Genomic DNA, 22,950 nt, shown 5'->3' on the forward strand with positions numbered 1-22,950 from the left:
ATGCAGACGTTGATGTTACAAACAACTTTGTATTTCAGTGTTTCATCTACAAACTCAGTGCCTGCCGCACTTGAAGAATACATTGCCTATGTTACTTAAAAAAAAAATTGGTAAGCTGGTAATAGTGCTATAGGGCATGGATGGCAAACTGACAACAGGTTCATAGTTACTAGGCATCTCATCTTAAGGAGGACACACTCAGGACTCCAGCAACTCCAGCCCCCCCTTAAAGTAAAACACAGTATCAGCAGTCCAGCTACATGGTGTGGCAGTAGAACCCTCAGACTTCTGCATCAAAAGCACGTATGGTACCTGTTGTGTTACTAACACTATTTTCAAATTCTATAGCACAGTGACGACCATTTGCTAAATAAAACAGTTGCACATTGAGAACAGCATGAGTAGCAGTAAACTTCTCTTTCCTTGAAACTTATAATTCTTTGAAAATGCACTGAAGCTGACAATTCCTTGAAAATGCATTGAAAAATACATAATTCCATGAAAATACACTGAGGTAGGTGGTATCATCATAATTCTCAGCTGTCCAGATTTCCACAGAATGTCCAGATTTTCGCCTCATATTTTGGGTCTGCTCCTCTTAAAATTTGTGTTTTTCTGGCAGACTATAAATAATGACATACAGTTGAGTTTCAGACTTAAATATCCTTCAGAAAATGCAAGTTAACAAAACCTGTTATTCTAACAACATTCTAGTTCATATGATTAATATTTAAAACCTGTCCATATTTTTGGGTCTTTGTCCTTCCATTATTTAAGGCTTTGTCCAGATTTCTTGTTTTAGGAAGTTGAGAGGTATGGTTGGTGCAGAGGATTCAGGCTCTTGTCTCCTGTAGCTAAGGAACAGGGTTTGAGCCTGTGTAAATTAACTAACCCATTCTTAACTAGAGAATTACACACACACACACACACACACACACACACACACACACACACACACACACACACACACACACACACACTTTCATCTGGAAAAAGCACCTTACTGATAAAACACACACACACACACACACACACACACACACACACACACACACACTTTACTTTCATCTGGAAGAAACACCTTACTGATATATCTGTTGCTTCTTTCTGTGGGAACAATGTGGTTTAAATTCTACATGTGGACCTGCAAATGAAAAGATGCAAGCAAGTAACAAAGAGTAGGTGTGCTTGCATTAATGCATGCAAGCAGGGATGTAATGGCATTTTTAAAGAATACCTTTAAAGAAAACTTTTAGTTATTTAGTTTTTTTACTTTTTAATTGAAAAGTAAATGTTGTGGCAGCCCCCTGGCCAGTGTGCCCTCTCCCAGCCAACAGGCGCTATGTGATTGCTTAAGGTGCCTATTGCTGGATCCAGGTTTGGTAAGGCCATGTAAATAATAAACATGGACCTGATAAATAATGACATAGGAAACCCCCAAACACTGGACCCAACCCAGTTTGGCTTTGTCAAGGGCAGGTCATGCCTACTAAATCTGGTGGACTTTTTTGAGAAAGTCACTGAGCTATGGATGAAGGTAAAACAGTGCATACCACCTACCTTGACCTGGCCAAAACATTTGACACAATCCCACACTCAGGAATTATAACTAAAGTCACAAAACTGGGCATAAGTACCTACATCACCCAATAGCCAATTAGCTCAATGACAAGACATGTGGTTAAAGTGGGTGAATCCAGATCCACTAGCTCAGCACTGTAGTCAGGCTTCTCTGGCACTTTCAGTTGATAGTGTGTACTCTAGGCTGAGAAACTAGATACATATGTGGCTCAAATCCAACAGTGATGAACTAGTGTGACTGTCTAGTGTTAGGTAGGTATGGCTTCAATAACGGATCTGATGTGTACACTTCCACGCAAAAGAAACATTTACACTGGGACAGTGCTCACACATCAGTTTCTTATACTTTTTTCACTAACATTTGTTCTGTTACACACTGATGAGGTCGTCCTTTCACATATACTCTATCTCACACTTACATTAAGACTTTTTCTGTGGTGCTTGCAGTTGATACTGTGTACACTAGATTGTGTAACTAGATCGGTAGGTGATTCATATCCAGTGCTGTGTAAATACTGTGTGTGTGTGTGTATGTCTGTACTGTCAGGTAGAATTGGCTTTGTCAAAGGATCCATTGTGTACATTTCTATTTACTAGATATTTTTACGTTGGGACAGGGCTTTGCCATCAATATTTTGTATTTTTAGCCAAAACACATCTCATGTAACACACTGATAAGGCAATACTTTCAAATGCATGCTGTCTCTGTGTTGTAATTTGACTTCTTCTGTTGCACTTGTTGATACTGTGTTCTCTAGACTGTGTAGCTAGATAGGTAGTTGGTTTGAGTGTGTGGTTTGTGTCTACCACATGGTAGGTAGGAATGGCTTCACCTGCAGATATGGTGTGTAGCTGTATAGTGGTAATGGGCTCTCCCTCCACTTTCAGTCCATTTTAGCACAAAAGTCACCCTGTCAGGCCAGTGATAATGTCATCCTTTCAAATGTGCACTATCACACTTATAAACAAACATCTTGTGTGGCACTTGTGCTTCATGCAATGTCCTCTACTTTATGATCTTAGTGAGTTAATCACTTCCTTACTCTATAGATGCAGTTGTGTCAGAAAGAGTGTGTGTGTGTGTGTGTGTGTGTGTGTGTGTGTGTGTGTGTGTGTGTATGTTTCAATGTACATGGAAGTAAGAACTGTGTTACCTACATATCTGATATATACATGTATAGCCAGAGAGATCTCCTTCTGTCTTTTTTAGCACATGCAATTGCTTTATTAAACACTAATGAAGCCATTTGTTGAAATGTACTTTATTTCACCCTAGTCATAAGCCTTCTCTAGTGGTGTGAGGAAATGACACAATGTCCCATAGCTTGTTGGCTTAGTAAGCCATGCGTTTGATTCTGGCATTATATGCATATTGTGCTTCTATAGTCACATATATGACTGCATTATTCAACATGTGGTTGCTTACACTTACTGTCATACAATGTTTTGGGACAAAGAGACAAAGAACATCACTCTTTCAACCAATTTAAATGCACACATATGCCTTTCAGTTTTAAAATGATATATTGCATTCAAATACTTCCTGTTTCACATTTGTAGTAAGACGTTTCCTGTGGAGCATGTAGGCTGTATACTTATATAGGTAGGTGTTCAGAACATGCAGTGACTGAATAGTATGAGTGTATGACAGTACACTATATGCCTGAATTACATCCATCACAGTTGTAATGTGTATAATTACTCTGGGAGAGGCATTCATATATATTGTCTGCCACAGTTATGGTAAGACTTTGCCTGTGGCTCATGCAGTTAATACAGAGTTCTGGAAATTATTGGCTTAAATAGGCAGCTGTCTGACTCTTGCACAGGATAACATAATGTAAGTGCACTGACGTAACACAGTCATACATCCAGCATTGCATAATTTTATTTCTAACAAAGCCCTTTTAACTCATTGGGGACATCATGTTAGTGAAATAGGTCCTCTGTGATGCTTGTGGTGAGAGTTCTTCTGTGCACATGCAATTAATACTGGCTTGTATTGCATGTTTACCCAGATAGGCAGTGGTTCAAATCTGGGAATGTATATGTATGTGCAAAACAATATGGATGGGCAAGAGTAGTTTTCTCAACCAACAGTGATAAAGCTAAATCATACTTGCGTGAACATTAACATTGCTACATCCTTTTGATCCCTCAGAATAAATTGTGTTAGATAAATTAATATCAAAAGCCTTTTTTAATTCGCGCCTTGAAATGTGTTCTTTGTGACACCCTCCATTACTACCTGCTGTGGCAGACACATTTACTGCAAAGCTGTGTAGACTGTGGAGCATGATCAGCAGGGGTTTGAATCTGGTAAGGTCTGTCTATCAGAATGGCTTAGTCAAAGACTGGAGATATGGCACAGTAAGATGACCCCCTTTTTTAGGTTTCATACTCCATGCTAGGAGAGCCATAGCCACTACAAAGGCATACTGATGTAATGCCTTCAAGTGCATTCTTCATGACACATCAGATATGCTTCTTTCGGTGGCATCAATGGTTGATGCACCTCTCTCTGAGATCTGACCTCAGTATGTGTTTAAGTGTAGAAAAATGTAACTGCTGAGTATGTCAGAATGCTCACAGGCATCATTTAATTCCCCAGAAATAATGAACTGTATTGCATGACTTCATTAAAACTTTTACATATCCATTTAATTATTTTGATCACACTATAGGGCTTTAAAGGAAATGAGGGCTTATTAATAATTTCTTAATGTGTGCCATACTACAAAATCATTGCAAAGTGTGAGTGGACCTGTGTTATGATACTTTCTTGTGATTTTCTGATGGATAGTGGATGTTATTGTAGTCTTTGCTGTGTTTCCTTATCAGCATGCCCATTATAATGATGTATTAGATGCACATCATTTAGCACAAAGCACATTAAGGAATCAATGTCCCAGAGATAGTTATTGTCATGTGTTCCTCTTTGTGAAAAAGAAATAGAATTTGCCTGTAGAAGGTTGGCATTGTTAGAGTCTGCCCAATGGACTTATTGATCTGCAGGAGGAGGATGACATTTGTCACATGCAGTCAGTGTATGTTAAATGCAAATTGTCAGCAGGTCACTTAGTACTACACGTTATTATTTCACCTGGATGTGATGTATGCTACTGTACTGCAAAATAGGTATTACTAATGTGTTTAACAATTTTCACTTCAGGGCTAAATATCAGTTACAACATCATGGTATACAACATTCATATCTGCACTTTTGATATGCTTTTTTGTGCCAACATGTATGTTTGACACATACACCAGTAAGGATACGCCTCATATCACTGATTACAGTAACACAAATGCACCATACTCAGATAATTGTAGCCTGACATTTGCTACATTTCTCCAGTCATTAAAGTAATAACATCATACTTTTAGCATATCATTTTGTTTTGCCTAAGTCTGGACTGAGTTACCTATCCATTTGTATTATCACATATATACGTTCTTTGCATAGTGGTATACATAATGGCATTCATACACACAACACATTTGCCTGGGATTAAGTACTCGTGAATTGAACTTTGATTTATGTGCATGTTTGCATATATCACATGACCATATGCCTCATTTTGCATGTACGTATGTCACATCTGCTATAGCTGGACAAGTTAGTATGTATATCAGATTATTATTCAGGTTATATTCTGGTCAATGTGACATGTCTGTGTATGCGTCATGTCCTTCTGTTTTTTCTGTAAGTACATAAAAAACATACATGAACAGTTACAAACTTTCTATCCTTCACAACATATAGGTTGCTGCAAAAAAAATCCTTTTTTCATCAGTTAATGCTATTATTAGAATAATTGCACAGGTGTCCGTGGATCTTCTCAATAGTTCCACATTGTCACAGGTGTGTACATTACCACAACAATGTGAGTATTGTTTCCTTCGTACACATAAGGCACTGAAAGCCATACAATTCTTTAACATGAATGCATGTTCTAACATTAATCATGTGGATGTAATTTATTACCTTTGATCACTCTCACAGTATGCATTAAAATGGTAGACTAGTTCCATTAACCTGCAACATGAGTGTAGTTCGGCATTCTCAGTATAATCATACAAGTACCTCAATTTACTCAGCATGGCTCAGGAAATGTATAGTGCAAAATGTACAATTAGATTGTTATAACTATATACATTATTCTATAATTTACATTATTATGCAACACATGCTTGGCTAATATAGTTTTAACTTTACAACTTTACTTTTACAAGTGGCAACAAATGACAATAAAAAGTCCCTTTCTGAAGTATATAGGGCAACAGCTTTAGAATTAATTTCAATTCTTTTACATGATAGGTGGGAACTACAGCATAATGTGAGTTACGACATATACATTTCTGGATATACATCTATTCAATAACTGCAGTATATGCAATATCCCCTAATGTATCTACTTTTCTTGCTGTTATCAGCTTTGCACTTTAAATAAATGTTACATGTATCACATTTACTCCCACTTGTTACACTGAAGCTATGTCCCTCCCACATCCTTTGCCAGCATTTCCTTTTTATTATGTACATGCCCCTAAGTGGACAGGATTACTTATATAGATAAAAATAAATTTAATTACTGTTGCTTGTATACTACTCTACTTATATCTAACTGCACTTTACTCAGATAGCCTTCCCTGCCTCTTAATCACGTCATTCAAGTTGTTCTTGCCTTGTATTGCGCTGTCTGCACATGCTTGGGTTTGTGTGTATATGCAACTTGTTGTTTATATTGTGTGCATGAGTCTCTGTGCACCTGCTCATGGCTTCTAGTAGGTGTTTTGGCCATGAACATGTGCTGCTGAATGTGTAGGCTCATATTCAATGAGCACCACTGTTTGTTACTCTAACATGAACGAAACTTGTAGGCTTAGTACAAGGTGTACAAGGATGTTAATGTATCCCCAGGATAGCTTTTGTAAGGGGCAAGTCCCCATACCTCATGATAATTATTTATTCCACTTCTTGAGATGACACAGTCCTTGGGGAAAAGGCATATTCACCAACTCTAGCAATTGTCATTCTTATACACCTGTTTACCATCTGTTTTGTTGACCAAAATGTGAACAAAATAAAGGTTCGCATTAAGACGTTTTGTATATTTTAAGCACACACACACACACACACACACATACATACATGTGTGTTTGTGTATATATATATATATATATATATATATATATATATATATATATATATATATATATATCTAGGACGTTTGCGCGAATAAGCAAACATCTGAATCCATAATAACCGAACACACACACACTTTAACAAAAGCGTTTTTATCGAAAAAGTGCTTTCGTTAAAGCGTGTTACAAAAAAAAAAATAAAACACTACATTTACATTTTAGCAGGGGGTCTTCGCCCCCTGCACCCCCCTACTTTAATATTCTCCCTCCGAGACTGCACTACAGTGGGGAAAAGGGAAATTTCCCTTACCTGCACTGTAGTACAACCTCGGCAACAGGCATACTTACGCAAAAGTGCTTCTTCGGTGAAAAGCACTTTCGCATATGTATGCCCGGCTGTTTGGGTTTCGGTCATTTGCTCATTCGAGCAAACATCCGGAACCCATATATACATATATATATATGGTTTACTATCATAAGTTGAAAACACATTTGGTCGAGTCATCACGTCATTGAAAATTAATGGTGAAAATTAAAATGTTTTTCAGCCCCAGTCTTAAAGTATGTTAAAAGTTGAGTGTTCGATATTCACTGTTTTGAAAATGTGCCGGTTGAACTGCATGTGTCGTCTGGACATCGATATTCAAGCTTCAGTATAGTAGATTTCAATTTTCTGCCTGTTTGAAAGTATACTTTTGATGTTACGCTACTCGACTGAGTGTGTTTCTAAATTATGGTTGTAAACATATCTTTATATATATATAAATTTAAGTTAGAGAGAAGACGGCACTAAGAAATCCTAAATGTGACTTATGTTCTCTAACTAAACATGGAAAGCACTCTGCTGCATTGTCCTTCATTGTTTAGTAACGAACAGCATCACACTGAAGTGCTAGAACGTGCTGTCTGCCTTCTTGCCTAAAGCACTTAAAGCACTGCAGTTACAGCTTTACAGACCTCACTTAACCTCTTAGGTTCTTGTGGAGTTAATGTGTGGTTATGTCACTGCTAGACAGGGGTCCAGGAAGTAAATACTGTGGGAAGAAATAGTCAGAGAATTTTTATGGCTTGGCTTGTATAGGCCCTAGGGCCGATAGCCTAGTACCAACCTATGAACCTATGAACCTATGAAGCTACTCCTTTATCTGTGTTTGAAATTAACCACTGGTGCCCTTCTCTTCACAGCTCTTTGATGCTGTGTCTTGATTTCGCAACTGTCTTTGGGTCAGTGAATTGTGACCTCCTCGTTGGAAGACTCTGGAATGCTTGAGTGTCAGACAAAAATCAACAGCTGCTTTCTTAGTTATCTGCTGGGTTTTGGCTTCAAAGCAGATGTAAATGATGTCATGTCTCAGTCAATCAGTATGTTCTTGTACATTCTTTAGGGATCTGGACTGTTATGCTCTTTATAATGTTTTTTTTTAATAAACTGAATGTAAAAGCCTTAATCTTCTATGTGAGTGATATAGTGTTTACCATGATTGTGCTTGTCATATGTTGCTGTGGATCTGGGTAGTGACGGGGCAGCATATAAACCTAGTTCTGTGCTGAAACATGGGTTTGAGTTTTATTTGTAGACATCTTTAACATGCATCATTGTCTGCCCTGTCAAACTTAAAAAGATTATCCACTGAAAAAAGAAAAGACTTTACTGGTCTCCCTGACTATGTTAGACTACAGTTAAATGTGCATACATTGTGAAGGTGAAGAACAATGAACTGACCCATAAATTCTCATTTACAAGAAGCATTCAGCAGCCTAGGATAATAACCAAAATGGGTCTCTATGTCCAAGCTGGAGAACAATCTTTCTGCTGGAATAACTGGATCACTTAATGATACTGCTTTTAAGAGGTTATTTAATAGTGGTTAATATCTAAGTCTGTTTGGTATTGCTACTCTTGAGTAATTTGTAGAATTAGTGTCCATTCTTAATTTTAAAGAGAGTCATTATTTGTATGTGCAATGTCTGAACTGGCCTGCTGGCTAGTCAAACTGGCTGCTTGCCAAGCACCGTGTAGTTGCATTTTTTTTAAATACTCACATATGTTAAATGTATTGTTTTTGTACTTATATGTTCTAGTCTCACTGCTGATGTCTTATTTGTTATAATTGTGCTATTCCACCATTCTAGTATTGACTGCATGTGTTTAACTGTAACCAGCCTACATAACCAGCTCCCAAATAAATTAATCAAACTGAAGAATGAAATCACTGGATAGCATTTTGATTTTCAGTGCTTAATAGAGAGACAAGCTCGTTTTGATTGTAGGTGGCTGAACCGCAGGTAAGTTTCCATCCTTCCAAAGAACTGATATCTGTGGCTAAAAGTTGTCTGTCCAAATAGCTCTGCCTCTTAGTTAGGTCCTAACCTGTAGGGACTGAGCTGCACTTGTGCATTTTAAAGGCAAAGTAGAACCAGATATGCCAGGCTATCCAAGGTTGTTGCAGACACTGTCCTCCCTTCATTTTTCCTGATTGGTATGGAAAGACAATAATACTGAGTTTCATAACATCAGAAAGATCTGAGTTCACCTCATGAATTATAGGCCTTGATGAATTGGCTAGTAATGTCTCTTGCCCCTCCGTATTTGGAATCTAAATATTACCTCCCAATTACTTCTCAGGAGATTATGTAGATCTCTTCCTAGAACCCTTAAGCAGGTCATAGGCTTTTCCATATATTTTCAGAATGAAAGGGTACCTGAGGGTGAATATGTTATACATTACAACAACTTCACACAAGATTGAAATCAGGGGGCTACTTTGTACAGTTACTAAATGGTGACTCTTCCTGCCCCACCTCACATGTGGACCAGATCAGCTGCACCTGCTCCTTAAGAAGACAAGTAGTACTACTTCTGCAGTCTTGTACATCTGCATAAGAACTTGGATTCTGACAGTGGATAATAGGAAGATTTGGAAAGGATTCATGTGCAGGAAAGTAAGGCATGGACAAATAATCATTGTATGTATGAGAGGTACATCTACTCGTGTGTATATGGAAGAATGGCTAAAGACTTGACATTTGATCTATGACCTTTTATTTGAGGTTACTGGGTGAGGATTGTCATGTTAGAGTAGATCATTCACGATGCATTTAATTTGATCTATTTTCAGTTATTATTTTAAAGTTAAATGCATATTTATCTATCTACAACTATGTATGTGTGTGTGTGTGTGTGTGTGTGTGTGTGTGTGTGTGTGTGTGTGTGTGTGTGTGTGTGTGTGTGTCTGTGTGTGCGTGTGTGTGTTTGTATACATGTTCATATATTTACAGTGGATATTAGTTGAAGTAACTTAACATTACCATGTGTGACTTACTGTTTTTATTTAAATATCCTATCCAGCATGCCTGAATTCAGTGAATTTTTAAGTAATGTAGCAAGTTTGAAATTACATTTAAAAAAAAATTAGGAAATCCGTATTACAATGTACCCTTGTTTTTATCTAAATATTCTATCCAGCATGCCTGAATTCAGTGAATGTTTAAGTAATGTAACACGTTTGAAATTACATTAAAAAAATTTAGGAAATCCGTATTACAATGTACCCTTGAAATCCCCTGGGTGCAGTGCCTTCACTGAGAAGGTACCATATCAGGTTATCATAATATATACCTTAGTATTACAGATGTTTCCTCTGACGTAGCAACTTGTCTTTTATTGCACCTAGTTTTTTTTCCACTGTCTTTTTAACCTCACATGTAGCTCAAACACATGCACACATGCCACACTGGAAAATATAAATTAGTTCTTGTACCAGAACTTAGAGTAGTACTGAAATGTCAGCTATCTTTTTCAAAGCATTGTTTCTGTCTTCTGGCAAACAAACTGCTTCAGAGTATGAGAACCATGGAAAACTAACAGCTGGGTATAGTTAATGTGAACAGAACAGTATCTGAGAACAAAAAGAGAAAATAAAGTGCCAATTTATTTCCCTAATGAATCTAATATCAAAATTGTCAAATTACTTATTCTGCTTAACTGTTTTCATGGGTTAGGAAACCTTTAAGGTCATAGCTCTCAACCTCTTCGCACAAAAAATCTGAACAAATCCAAAAATAATAGGGGGACAAAGCCCTAACAAATCAGGACAAATGTTAAATATTACTCTTATAGAATACAAGGTATTATGTCACCATATATTTTCTGAAGGCTAGGAAGACTGAAACTCAAATGCCTGTCATTATTTAGTGAATTCAGTCTTTAATGATTTGTCAAAAAAATCCAGAAAAACAAAAATTTTATGAGGAACAGGACAAAAATATAAGGCAAAAATCTGGACCTTCTGCAAAAATCTGGACAATTTAGAGGTATAAGGTCTTTATGGAACATTACCTACACTGATATATCCAAAGAATGTCTCTCCTGGACTCAAGACATTCCTTACAACAAGTAAAAAAATTAAGCATGTTGTCTCCTGTGATTTTTTTCCCGTAAGGGGTTGTGCAATGAAGTTTGTGTTTGTTTGATGACCCTCTGTCGCTGTCATGTTTTGAAAGCTACAGTATTTTAACACAGACAGCAGATACTGAAGAAGTAAAGATTTCTTGAGGGAAGTCCAGGTTTGGTCTAATGGAGCTGTTAGAACATTAGAGGAATGGATGGTCGACATGCACAATGCAGTTTATTTTGCTGAGGTACAGTGGAAGATATTGAGAACAGACAAAGTTCTAGAACAAATCCGAGGTAACTAACAATGTACCGTTTCTGCTCAGCAGATTTGTGCTGTTGTTATCTCTAGAATTCTACATCCGTTTCCAGATCTGCTGACTCTTCAGAAAGATGGCTACAAGTGTCTGGTTTTGTTCCTGAAACAAAGTTATACCACATTGCTCATGAGCTTCCTCCCTTGATCTTAAAACTCTGCTCACGTGTTCTTGCACATCTTTGGGATATTTCTTTTAAGCTTAGTTTGCTGAAAGCACATACACTTATACCAAGCAAGCTAGTAGTGCACTGCAGTGGGGAGTTTCACTTTCCTCTAGTGTTATGTAATTGTAGAGTTGGCATATAAAAGTTAAGGAGATGTAGGGGCCAAGTAAGTCCCCCCCCCCCGAACATAGGGGTGTAGGGGGGCTTGATCCTTGCAAAAAATTTTTTATATGTTTTTTGTATTTTTAGGCATTTGTATGCATTTTTGAGCTATGCTTCTTCATAGATGAAAAATATATGATGTAGGCATTTTGAGCTATGCTTCTTCATACTTGAAAAATATATGAAACATAACTCATTTCTGGATGACTAAAGCAAAAATAGGAGAAAATACCTTAGGTTAATTTAACTGATTTCTACTAGACTGTATCCATCCTCTCTGTGTTTATCTGGTCATTACATCACTAAAATGTGCACAGAGCTTCTGAGAGGAAGTTATCATCTGTATGTATACATTAAGTTACTATCAGCTAGACTGTATCTATCATTTCTGTGTTTATCTGATCATTAGATCAATGAAAACATGTAGAGCTATAGCACTTCTGCCAAAAAGCCACCATCTGTCTGTATAGCAGAGCAGTATAACAATAATCAATATCTGGTTTATTGATCGTGCTGGTTCACCCACATCTGAGGTTGCTAAATGTCACTAACACTGGGCAAATGTGCATGACACAAAGGCCCAGCAGTGATTAGTGCTGTTATTTAAAAAATATTCTGTTTTTATATATATATCTGTTGTCTAGCAACACTCACTGCTGTCTGTATTCATTTACGTGAGCTGTAGGGCATCACTGGGGAAATTCATGCAATATATCGCACAGCAGCATGTGACTGCATGTTTTCAGGCATATGCAGTACACTGCTAACATATGCTTAATTGACATTCACTCTAATCCTAAGAAATACTTTTTCTATTATTATATTTTAACTTTTGAACATTTTTATAAAGAGTTTCATCACCTGAAATCTATTATATGGGACTTTCTGAGGTACATTTGGTCTTGCAGTATAAATAAGTTATTTTTTTTAGAAATTTGCTCTTTCATACTGGCTGCTTGTTGGTCAGATGGTGACAAGTTCAATTACATTTTGCTGCCAGACAAAATTAATCTTTTTGCAGGGATAATTGTTTATCACTGCTAAAGAGAAGCTTCTGTATAGCTAACAAATAGATGCATTATGGGTTACTTTTATACACAGTATATAAAATAATAATGCAGTACATGGAAAGAGCTGATTATGCTCTGATATTCAGAAGAAGTCAAACCAGTTAAATGCCATAATGGCATGCGACCCGACCTTAACAAATGTTAAGCATCCACTGCTTATGTTGTTAAAGTCGGGTGTCAAACTAGGCAAAAAAATCTGCCTGTACTGACTAGCAGACAACAGCGGCAGAATAAAACATTTATTTCTGCCTGCTGTCTATACCCTTAATATGTCCTTAACTTCCTGTAAAAAAAAAACAAAAAAAAAATTTAATTGAGTTGCTAGAATAACAGGATGTATGTTTGCTTGCATAATCTGAAGAATGTGAATCAAATGCTGAAACTGGAATGTATGCCATTATTTAATGACTTCAGACCTCACTGTTTTGTCCAAAAATCACATATTTTATGAGGACCAGTTCAAAAAGATGAATCAATAATCTGGATGTCCTACAAATATCAAGGCAGTTGAGAGGTATGGAGGTAAGTATAAACTTAACAGGCTATATTACACTACTTCTCTGACAGCGTTCGCTAAGTGTTTTATGGCTTTGAAATCTAGGAAAACATTTAGTGATTTTTTTTTTCCCTTTAACTAGTAGCATGTGGAGCAGATAAAGCTCCTTGCACTACAAAGAATTATGATTATCTCACCAATCATAACCCTTCATTGTGTGTTCTCCACATGGATGCCAAGATTGCTCTTGAGGTGAAGTTCTTGGCATCTGTATCATAAACACATAAGCAGGTTATGATCGACTACCCAATCATAATCCTCTATGTTCGCCATGTGGGCCCATCAGTCATGGCACTTTACACATATGTGGCTACACTTCATGGGTATATCAGTTATGGATAAACTAGCTCAACTTACTGGGCAGCAGTGATTATTGTTACATTATCCCTTTTTTCCTCACCTACTAATACTTTGGGGGTGGACTGTAAACAATTTCAGATGTTTGGTCTCATAAATCATGCAGACCAAAGCTTTACTTGGCTTGCTATTTTGGTAGACTATTTGATTAACATTCTTCATGAGACATTTGCACATAGTGTTCCTACTTGTACTGGAACTATCTGCTTGTCTTTATTCCAGCTTGCTCTAATCTCAGCTTGCATATCTCAATATTTTTTGACTTTATGTCTCTCTGTATGCATGATGCAGGATGCTGTAATCATTAGATGTAACTATTTTAATAATTAATGTTACTTTTGTCCTTTTCTCTTGGACTACAATATCTGATATTCTTTCTACTACTGTTTTGACTGTTGATATTGGATGCTCTAATATGATAAGAAGTTCCTCACTTATAGTCATTATTTGTAGTTCATAATTCCAATGCTTTTCAGGTATCTGTATGTTGTAGTAATTGTACAATCACCAGTATGTAGCAGTTTTGCCATATTTTTGTGCTTTTCAGTTTATGGCCATGAGTACACCATAACCAGCAACAAAATGTGCAACTATTTATTTTGCTATGCTGCAGAGCCAACATTTATTGTGATCTGCAAAATGTGTGTTGAATGCTGCTTTTAAAATTAGACTAAATAAAATGCCGTTTCTGAATATGACCACCGAAAACTGTTCTAAGTTTAGATCTTTCCTAAGACCAGTGAAATTAAGTGCCTATGGGTCATCCAAACATAAGTGATAGAAGGCAGACTTATCTATCCTTCCAGAGATGTAATGGTAAAAAGCATACTCTACAGTGTAGGTCTTATCCTTGTGTGAGAAGATCAGAATGAACAAGAGTACCCTTGTAAAAGGAGCAGGACAGTTCTTTATCATGTAATGCAGTTTATTTATCCTTTGTCAACAAGCTAGGTACGTTTACCTTGATCGCCTCTTTCAGGTGCAATCTGGCATGATAATATGCAAGCATTCTTTAAAATAACATATAAATTCAGTATTTATTATGAGAGATTGTATACGCAGAGCTGGCATGCACAGATAACCACTGAGATGGAACTACTAACAGGAATGTTAGGGTTAGGGAGTGGAAAGGGGGTTTTAGGGTTAGTGAGCAGGAGGGGAATTTGGAGTTATGGAGTAACAGAGGAGTTATAGATTTAGGGAGTGATCAGAGAATCTAGGTTTAGGAGATGCAATTTCTGGATTAGGGAGCATTTGGGGAGCGAGAGTGGAATTTTAGGGTTTTAGGGTTTTAAAGTTACAGAGCAAGTAGTCAGATTAAGAACTGGATGGGAGATTTAGGGTTAGAGTGTGGGCTCTGATAGGTCTATATAGTTTGACAATGTTGGGAGTTGGGAGGGTTAAGTAGTTTTCTAAGATTAGGCTAGTGTAGGGGAGGGTAAGAGCACCTACCTTTTTTGAGCAAGTGGCAGTGAGCAAGTATGTCACAAGCTACTAGCATGTAAGCACTTACAGTAGGCAGTTATTTAACTCTTACATCATAAATATAAATAATACAGCTATACAAGTACATTGGCTGAAAATCCATAGCCACGCAAGTACCATAACTTGAAAGACTATAGAAAGGAAGAGATGGGATGGATTCAGATAGAGTTGGAAACTAGGTATTGTAGAAGTAGACAATGAAAAGACAGGCAAAATACCACTAAGGAAGAAATGAGGCCACAAAACACAACAATATGATATAAAATATTTGAGCCATTTATCACAAATATACACCAACAGACTATAGATTTTGTGAGAGATGTAGGTTCTCAATGGAAAATGCATCACAATTCTAGACCCAGCTCAGGTTCAGTGTCATAAAATAGGTGGGGCCACCTAGCTAGCAGTGTCATAGGCCAGTGTCACGGAAATCCTTGTGATGGATCTGGAACTTTTTAAAACCACCTTGCTTCAATAATGCAAACATAACAGAATTTGCAATTGCCCTAAAGAGAGCAGTGTTCTTTAGCAACATACCCAGCACAGAATGAAAAAAATCATACACAAAAGTCTTCAGTATTAAAGTTTGCACCACTGCAGTTTCCTACTGATTATGATAGTATGTTAACAGATAGTACAAAGTTTGTGACACTGCAAATTCCTACTGATATGATACTATGTCAATAGATAGTACAGTTTTCTGATATATGGAAAATGTTATGATGATAGGATTTATACAAAGTGCACTATGCACTAATCATAGAATGCTAATGATGCTAATGTTTTGAATGTTGTTACCTTGGTAACAGAAAGCTATGTTTTTGAATACTGTTACCTTGGTAACAGAAAGCTGTGCTTTTCTTGATTACATAGAGAGGAAATAGATAACTTATTTGGTTGGTGTATAATGGGAAATCAGCATAGCACTGTTGTGTGAGGGAAAGGGTTAGTGTGTGATACCTGGTTTGTGGGTAGACTTCAAATGACTAACACACCATATATCATTAACTTGCTCTTTACCTTACCAACATTAATTTCTTGTTCCTCACCCTTATTTCTGCTTCATCTGTATCATAATCTGATAAACTAACATTAATTTTCAACACATTCTTTACTGCATGACTATATAATGATGCATCAAATGTGCTATTACTGTGCATCTCCAAATGTATATGTATATGCTTCTGCCTTATCTATACTATATATTGCTACTAAAGGGTGAGCTTAGCACAGTGCATATACCAGGTGCAATATTTTTTCATTTACTCTTCTGGGATGACAGAATGCCTTCTCACTCTGCAAGTCTAATTTACTGAATTTTCTGTTGTTTCATTTTACTATTATTTCCTGTTCACAAACTTTGGGTCTCCACTGACTTATGAGGGCAGTACTTCCTCATGCCTGGCACTTTGATGATGCAAAGTTGGAGCTTTCATGGAGTGGAACATGTTTTGCATCAATATGCATTTTCCAGACAAAATGAATTATAAACTATTAATATCTAGCATTAGTGACTGACTGTAGTCCTTAGTGCTTTACCAGAAAATCGTAAGCTTTGCGAGGGATAGACAGGGTAAAAATATGAAGCAAAATCAAAGAAGTCTTACAAAAATCATGGACGGAAGAAATGTAATATTCAGTGGCATTAGGCAAAATGAGAAGCAATGAAGTGTTATTGACTTTGCGCTGTACATGATGTGCTTGTGTGACATAGAAACAAAAGCAGCCTTCACATTTGTTTCTACATAAAAGGAACACAGAATGCATGGAAGTTTGAAGACTGGATTAACCAACAATGTGTAACTAACCTTAAAATTTAAAATTAGACAAAAATATAAATAAAACTACCCCAGTGTGAAAAATCCTCTCTCCATCCACCTTTCTCCCTCTCGCTGACTAGGTCCTGGACTCTGCTGACCCCAACATGATGTCATCACATCAACAAGGAAGCAGAACTTCCTGCAGAGTAATCAATAAGGGTGGCGTATGCTGTGGGTATGGAGGGCATGTTCTAGACGCGATCTTCCTCAAAAATAAAAGTGGGAACGCAAACTTAAATGAGAGTAAAACAACTAAGGTAAGCAAATACTGGGGAAATGCATTTTTCATAACTGATAGGCAGCTTTGATTTTGTCAGTTTGAGCATAATCTTTAAGTAATCTGTTTACTGAACTGTTTCTTTCTAGTTGCTACTGATTGTCATTCTGGCTTTCATCGATTCTCATAATTTCAATCCCTTCTGACTGAAAAAAGAGCCCACTAACTATATAAAGATACAGTACATTAGTTGTGATGTTTAGTCATTCTTTAACTTTTAAAATACAGATATGCATTTTTGACATATTATGTACAATTACCTAACTACTGCTATATAACCTTTTAATCTAAATTGTCTTGCTGAGCAATTTTCTGACGTTGTCCTAAACGTAATATAAATGTTGAAGCCAGTTTCAGTGATTTGGAGCTTTTTTTCTCAGGTTTCATCTGTGAACAGGTTTTTGCCTTCTATAACTTTACTAGTTATCAGAATTAAAATAAAGTGAACTATGCACACTAAACATAACTGGGAAAAGACTGTATCAACTTTAAAGTTTTGAAGTTCTATTTTCTGTGAATTTTCCCTTAATCCCATTGCCAGTGCTGATTACGTTTACAGGCATGGCTGCAATTGCATGCTCATATGAGCGATAAAAATCACATCTGGACTCCTTTTATATCTCCAGAATTGTATTTACATGCTATTTTCTATGCCACATGACTTTTCCCTGTTGCTATCTTTCCAGTTCCCTATTGGCCCATTTATTTCTCCATGTGGGTTGAAAGTCAAGCCAATTTCATTTCCCAGGAAAAGTGACAGCTATATGGCCATGCATTCCTTGATCAAAGCTGTTCCCTCTTCAAACTGTTCATTCTTTAGAGACGAAGAGTCCAAAGGTAGGGAGTGACCTAATCTGCCAGGTCATGTAGGATTCTACCTTCTATACTTAACCTACCCCTCCCTGCTGCACCTATGACTTCTGCTATATTGTATACACTGTTTCTTGGGAGAATCCCCCCCCCCCCATCATACCTGGCTTAACTCTCCCCTGTAGTGGCTGTAACTTCCACTGTATGTTGCTGCCTTAGTTGTTCATCAGATTATATTCCCAAACAAGTCCGGCCCTGTTATGTGCAGCACAGAGTTACTTAGTGTCCCCTGTGCTGACATACTCCTTGACACTCCTATGTGGGTGTCTGTCAAAACAGAAAACCACCTTTCTTCCCCCAGGGTAGATCCCCTGCCTGGCTGTTCTAGCTTCTCATGCTGTCATTTGAACATGAGTTGTCTGGGGGTATATTTTAAATTTCTATGTGACAGAATCAAGGCTATTATTTGTACTTGTTTGTTTATGAGTTAATTAAATGGCAGACAAGCCACAGTCAAATTCCTGAATAATCTGAAGCAAAAAAAACAGAACTGGACTATAATACGTTCACTCATTGAAGAATCATTATTAGTAATTGTTTTTATATGTCTGACTTTTGTACTATTCATCAGATGTCCATTTTCTGGTGCCATGTTGATTCATGGATGTAAATGATTCCAGAAGCCACCATTGTCTTCTACTGAATTCCATAGATATATTGCCAGTTATTGAGCATTCAACTTTTCTCTTCACCACTAGAAGTTAATTGATTTATACTTTTGGTCTCCCTAGGCCAATAACTTTGAATTTCTTGTTCTACTATATCTGTTACAAACCCGGCATCTTGACAACACATGATTTTGTAGACCACCCTTTACAACTGGAATATCAGAATTATTCATTCATATATCAGATCCAGTGCTCTGGAATGCAATTCCATAGATATCAGAAACTTTCATTTCTTACCCATTTCAGACAAGCCCTCCTGAAACACCTTAAAGATACTGTTCAGGTACTGTGGCTAATGATGACCTTACTTGCTATCCTGTCTTTTTTTTCTTGTATTTGCAATGATTTTGTTTTAGTCTAAAACCATAAACTGCTAAATAAAGTCACCATTTTCTAATTGATCTGTCTATATACCTTAGTACATGTTAAAACTTATACTTAATAATATTTTAATTACTGTGATTTAATGGAATAATATGTGGTAGTTACAGCATTTAATGTAAAAGTATTTCCTCCAATCTTTAACTCTACATTTTTCTTTTGTTTTGGTTTATATCAACTCTTTGATCTTGAGAATATATAAGCTTCAGGTTTTCTGATTGCACTTTGACCTATGGCCTTGGTTGTGGCAGAAATATGTCATTATACCAACTCGTGTACTATGTTAATAAATAATGAATAAATACATAAACTTTGTTGCCTAATTTCAGGTTATTTTATGACTGCCTAATCAGTATTGAAGTTCTGGTTGCTTAGTGTGTCCCAGTATTTTATGTTATTTGATATTTGAATTATAAAAGCTTATCAGCATTTGAACTGTAGAGATGCTTACATGATGCTATTTTGTGTGCATGTTATTACCCAGTTCTAACCACTCCTGCTTGTAAACATACTTCTCTGTTCAAATTCAAGTTTGCTCCTTTTGTTTTTCAAGTAACACAGAGTACATTTTCTGCACAATCTATTTTGTCTTCTAGACATATTAAACTAAACTATATTAATTATACGTACGCCATGAAGATTAATTTTATGACATGCATAATACAATGTATTGTATTAATATTTCTATTAATTTTCATTCTGCACACTAATTAATACTGTAGTAAATAAACGTGTAGTTTAATTAAATTGTGAAGTTTTTGGAACATTGTCAGAGCTTCTGTTTGATTTGTATGAAGCAATAAATCCCATCATCTTAAGTATGGCTTCTTACATTGTTATTTTAGCTTTGTTATTCTTTTGGAAAAGGTATATCCTAATCCTGGCCTGTTTACTTATACTGGGAAATAGGACATTTGAAATTCATGGCCAGAACCAACTAAGGATTCTTGCAGAGATGTGATTATATATTTCAATTAGTACATTTCCACGTAAGAAACATTGTAAATGAAACAGATATATTTTTTATTCCTATACAATGACTACTCAGTGCACAAAAATATACCAGAAAAGGACATCTTGCTGTGAGGCAACAATGCTAACCGCTGCACCAGCAGAGCCAACTAGTATTTGGATTACTGATTTAGTCATTTCTACCTGTAAATGGAAATACTGAAATTTATAAAACAACTATGTACCAATTTCTGTACTTCATTCACTGGTAACATCATAAATGAAATTCTCTATAAACAGCCATTCTCATTTTAAATCAACAAGGGTTTCTCACAGACATGCAGCAAGGCTATAGTCCAACTCACAAAGTAAACACAACTCTAACCAAATGTTTGTTTACATTATAAGAAAACTCAAGAATGCAAAAAAAAACAGAGTGGATGATCTCTTTTTGGACTTACCAAAACATTTTTGACACTGTGGATCGTATTGTTCATAGGTTTATAGGTTCATAGGCAGGTATTAGGCTATCGGCCCAAGGGCCTACATAAGCCTTGCCAGCAAGGTTCCATAGCTTACGCCACCCAAGAAAGTTATTTTCCTATGCCACTGTCCAGCAGAGACACAGAAGAGATCCTCGGGTATTTCCTATTTCCCATCCACTCATCAAGATTTTTCTTGAAGAGTGCTAATGAAGAACTTTGCGTGACATAGACGGGTAGCCTGCTCCAGAGTATGGGTGGCTTGTTCCAGAGTACAGGAAGTCTCTTTGACAGGAATCTATCCCTCCAGCGTGTCCTGTTTATTGTGGTGACAAGGTTTAGGTCCCTAGAGCATGTAACACAGAGGGATTGGGATTTCTTTAGGTGTAGCATGTCCAACAGCTCTGGGTTTGACATAGCTTTATATGTTAGGCAGAGATAACGTCGGAGTAGCGATATGCTACGGAGTAAAGCTGGAGTTTTTTAAGGCGGTCAGTGTAGGGCATTTGTTTGAGGCCAGTAATCCTATTTGTGAGGTACTTCTGTGGCCTTTCCAGCTGCTGCAGATGTCTTGTGAGGTACATTACAAAGGGAGTGTTGTACTCTATAAGGGGTCTAATGAGTGACGAGTAGAGGGGAACAATGACCTCTTTTTTCCTGGATAAAAACCCTTTTATGATGAGGTGTGCCATGTAGAAGGACTTCCTGACTACTGTGGTGATGTGACTATAAAAGGAGAGACTACTGTCCACCTGGGTCCCAAGGTCTCATCACACATTCAGTGTTAAGTAGATTGCTGCCTATGTAGTAGTTCATGGGTACAGGGCTTTTACCAAAGGGGATGACACTGCACTTTTTGGCATTGAGCTTGAGGCCATGGCTCTGACACCAGGCATCTGTCTCAGTGAGGCCCTTCTGTAGGATGTCCACATCATTTGGGGACTTGACTATGGCTCCTAGTTTGCAGTCATCTGCGAACTTCATTAGTCAGAGGCATTCTGTGTTAGCCTGTACTTCAGAGAAGTAGATACCAAACAGGAGAGGTCCCAGGACGGAACCCTGTGGTACTCCACTTGTCACTGCTTTGAGGTCAGATTTGGACTCTGCAACTTTTACAGTATGGTTTCTGTCAGTGAGCCAGTTGGCAACCCATCTTGTGACATAGGGATTTATACCTAGTTTAGTGAGTTTAGCTATAATTCCAGAATGGGGGATGGTGTCGAAAGCCTTGGCGAGGTCAAGATAGGCTGTGTGAACCACCTTACCCTCATCTACAGCTTTGGTGACTGCCTCAAAGAAGTCGATCAGGTTCAGGAGGCATGATCTTCCTTTCACAAACCTGAACTGGGTGGGATCCAGAGTTTGGAGGTTACCAATGTCTTTGTTTATGAGTTCCATGATGATACGTTCCATGGCCTTGCAGACCAGGCTCGTCAGGCTAATAGGTAGATAGTTACCGGGATCAGTGGTGGCTCCCCCTTTGTGGAGTGGGACAACTGTTGATGTGCACCATTCAGTGGGCACAAAGCCTAATGCGAGGCTATTATTGAACATGGTGCTTAAGTGGGGAGCCAGTTTGTTCTGAAGTTCATGTAAAACGCAGCCTGGGATGTTGTCTGGTCCCATGGATGCTGTGTTTATGGCTTTAGAGAGTACAGCTTTTACCTGCGTAGTTGTGATTACAGGGATTCTGCATTCTTCCTGTATAGATATTGGCCCTTTAGGGGGTGAGAGGGGGGGTAAAGTTAGCACTGAACCTATCTGCCAGGAAGTTGGCAATATCAGTTGGTTCTGTAATTTTCATGCCTTTGTGCTGTAACTCAGAGCAGATCTGGGTGTTGCCATCTAGATTCTTGACATAGCTATAGAATGCTTTGTGGTTGTCCTTGGATTTAGTGGTGATTTTGTTTTCATAGCTAGCTTTGGAGGATCTTATAAGGGATCTCAGCTTCTTACTGAGGCTGACCAGGGAGCTCCTCCACTCATGGGATTTTACTCTCTTTTGCAACAGTTTCTTCCTTCTGTTGTACAGTTTGTTTATGGCAGGAGACCGCCAGATTGGCTTCCTTTTTTTGGAGGATAGCGTCTTGGTTCTGTGTGGGATAGCACGATCCATGCACTCTTGTAAGTGCTTATAGGGTGCATTTGTGTTGGATTCAGCAGTTGTAACTGTATTGTCCATCTGCATGGGTGTCAGGTAGTTCAACACTTCTGTCTTAAGAAGCATGAAATTGGCTTTGGAGAAATTTTTTACTGTGGTTTCCTT

Source organism: Protopterus annectens, chromosome 1.part2, assembly GCF_019279795.1.
Source record: "Protopterus annectens isolate FY-2018-M chromosome 1.part2, PAN1.0, whole genome shotgun sequence".
Classification (NCBI taxonomy): Eukaryota; Metazoa; Chordata; order Ceratodontiformes; family Protopteridae; genus Protopterus; species Protopterus annectens.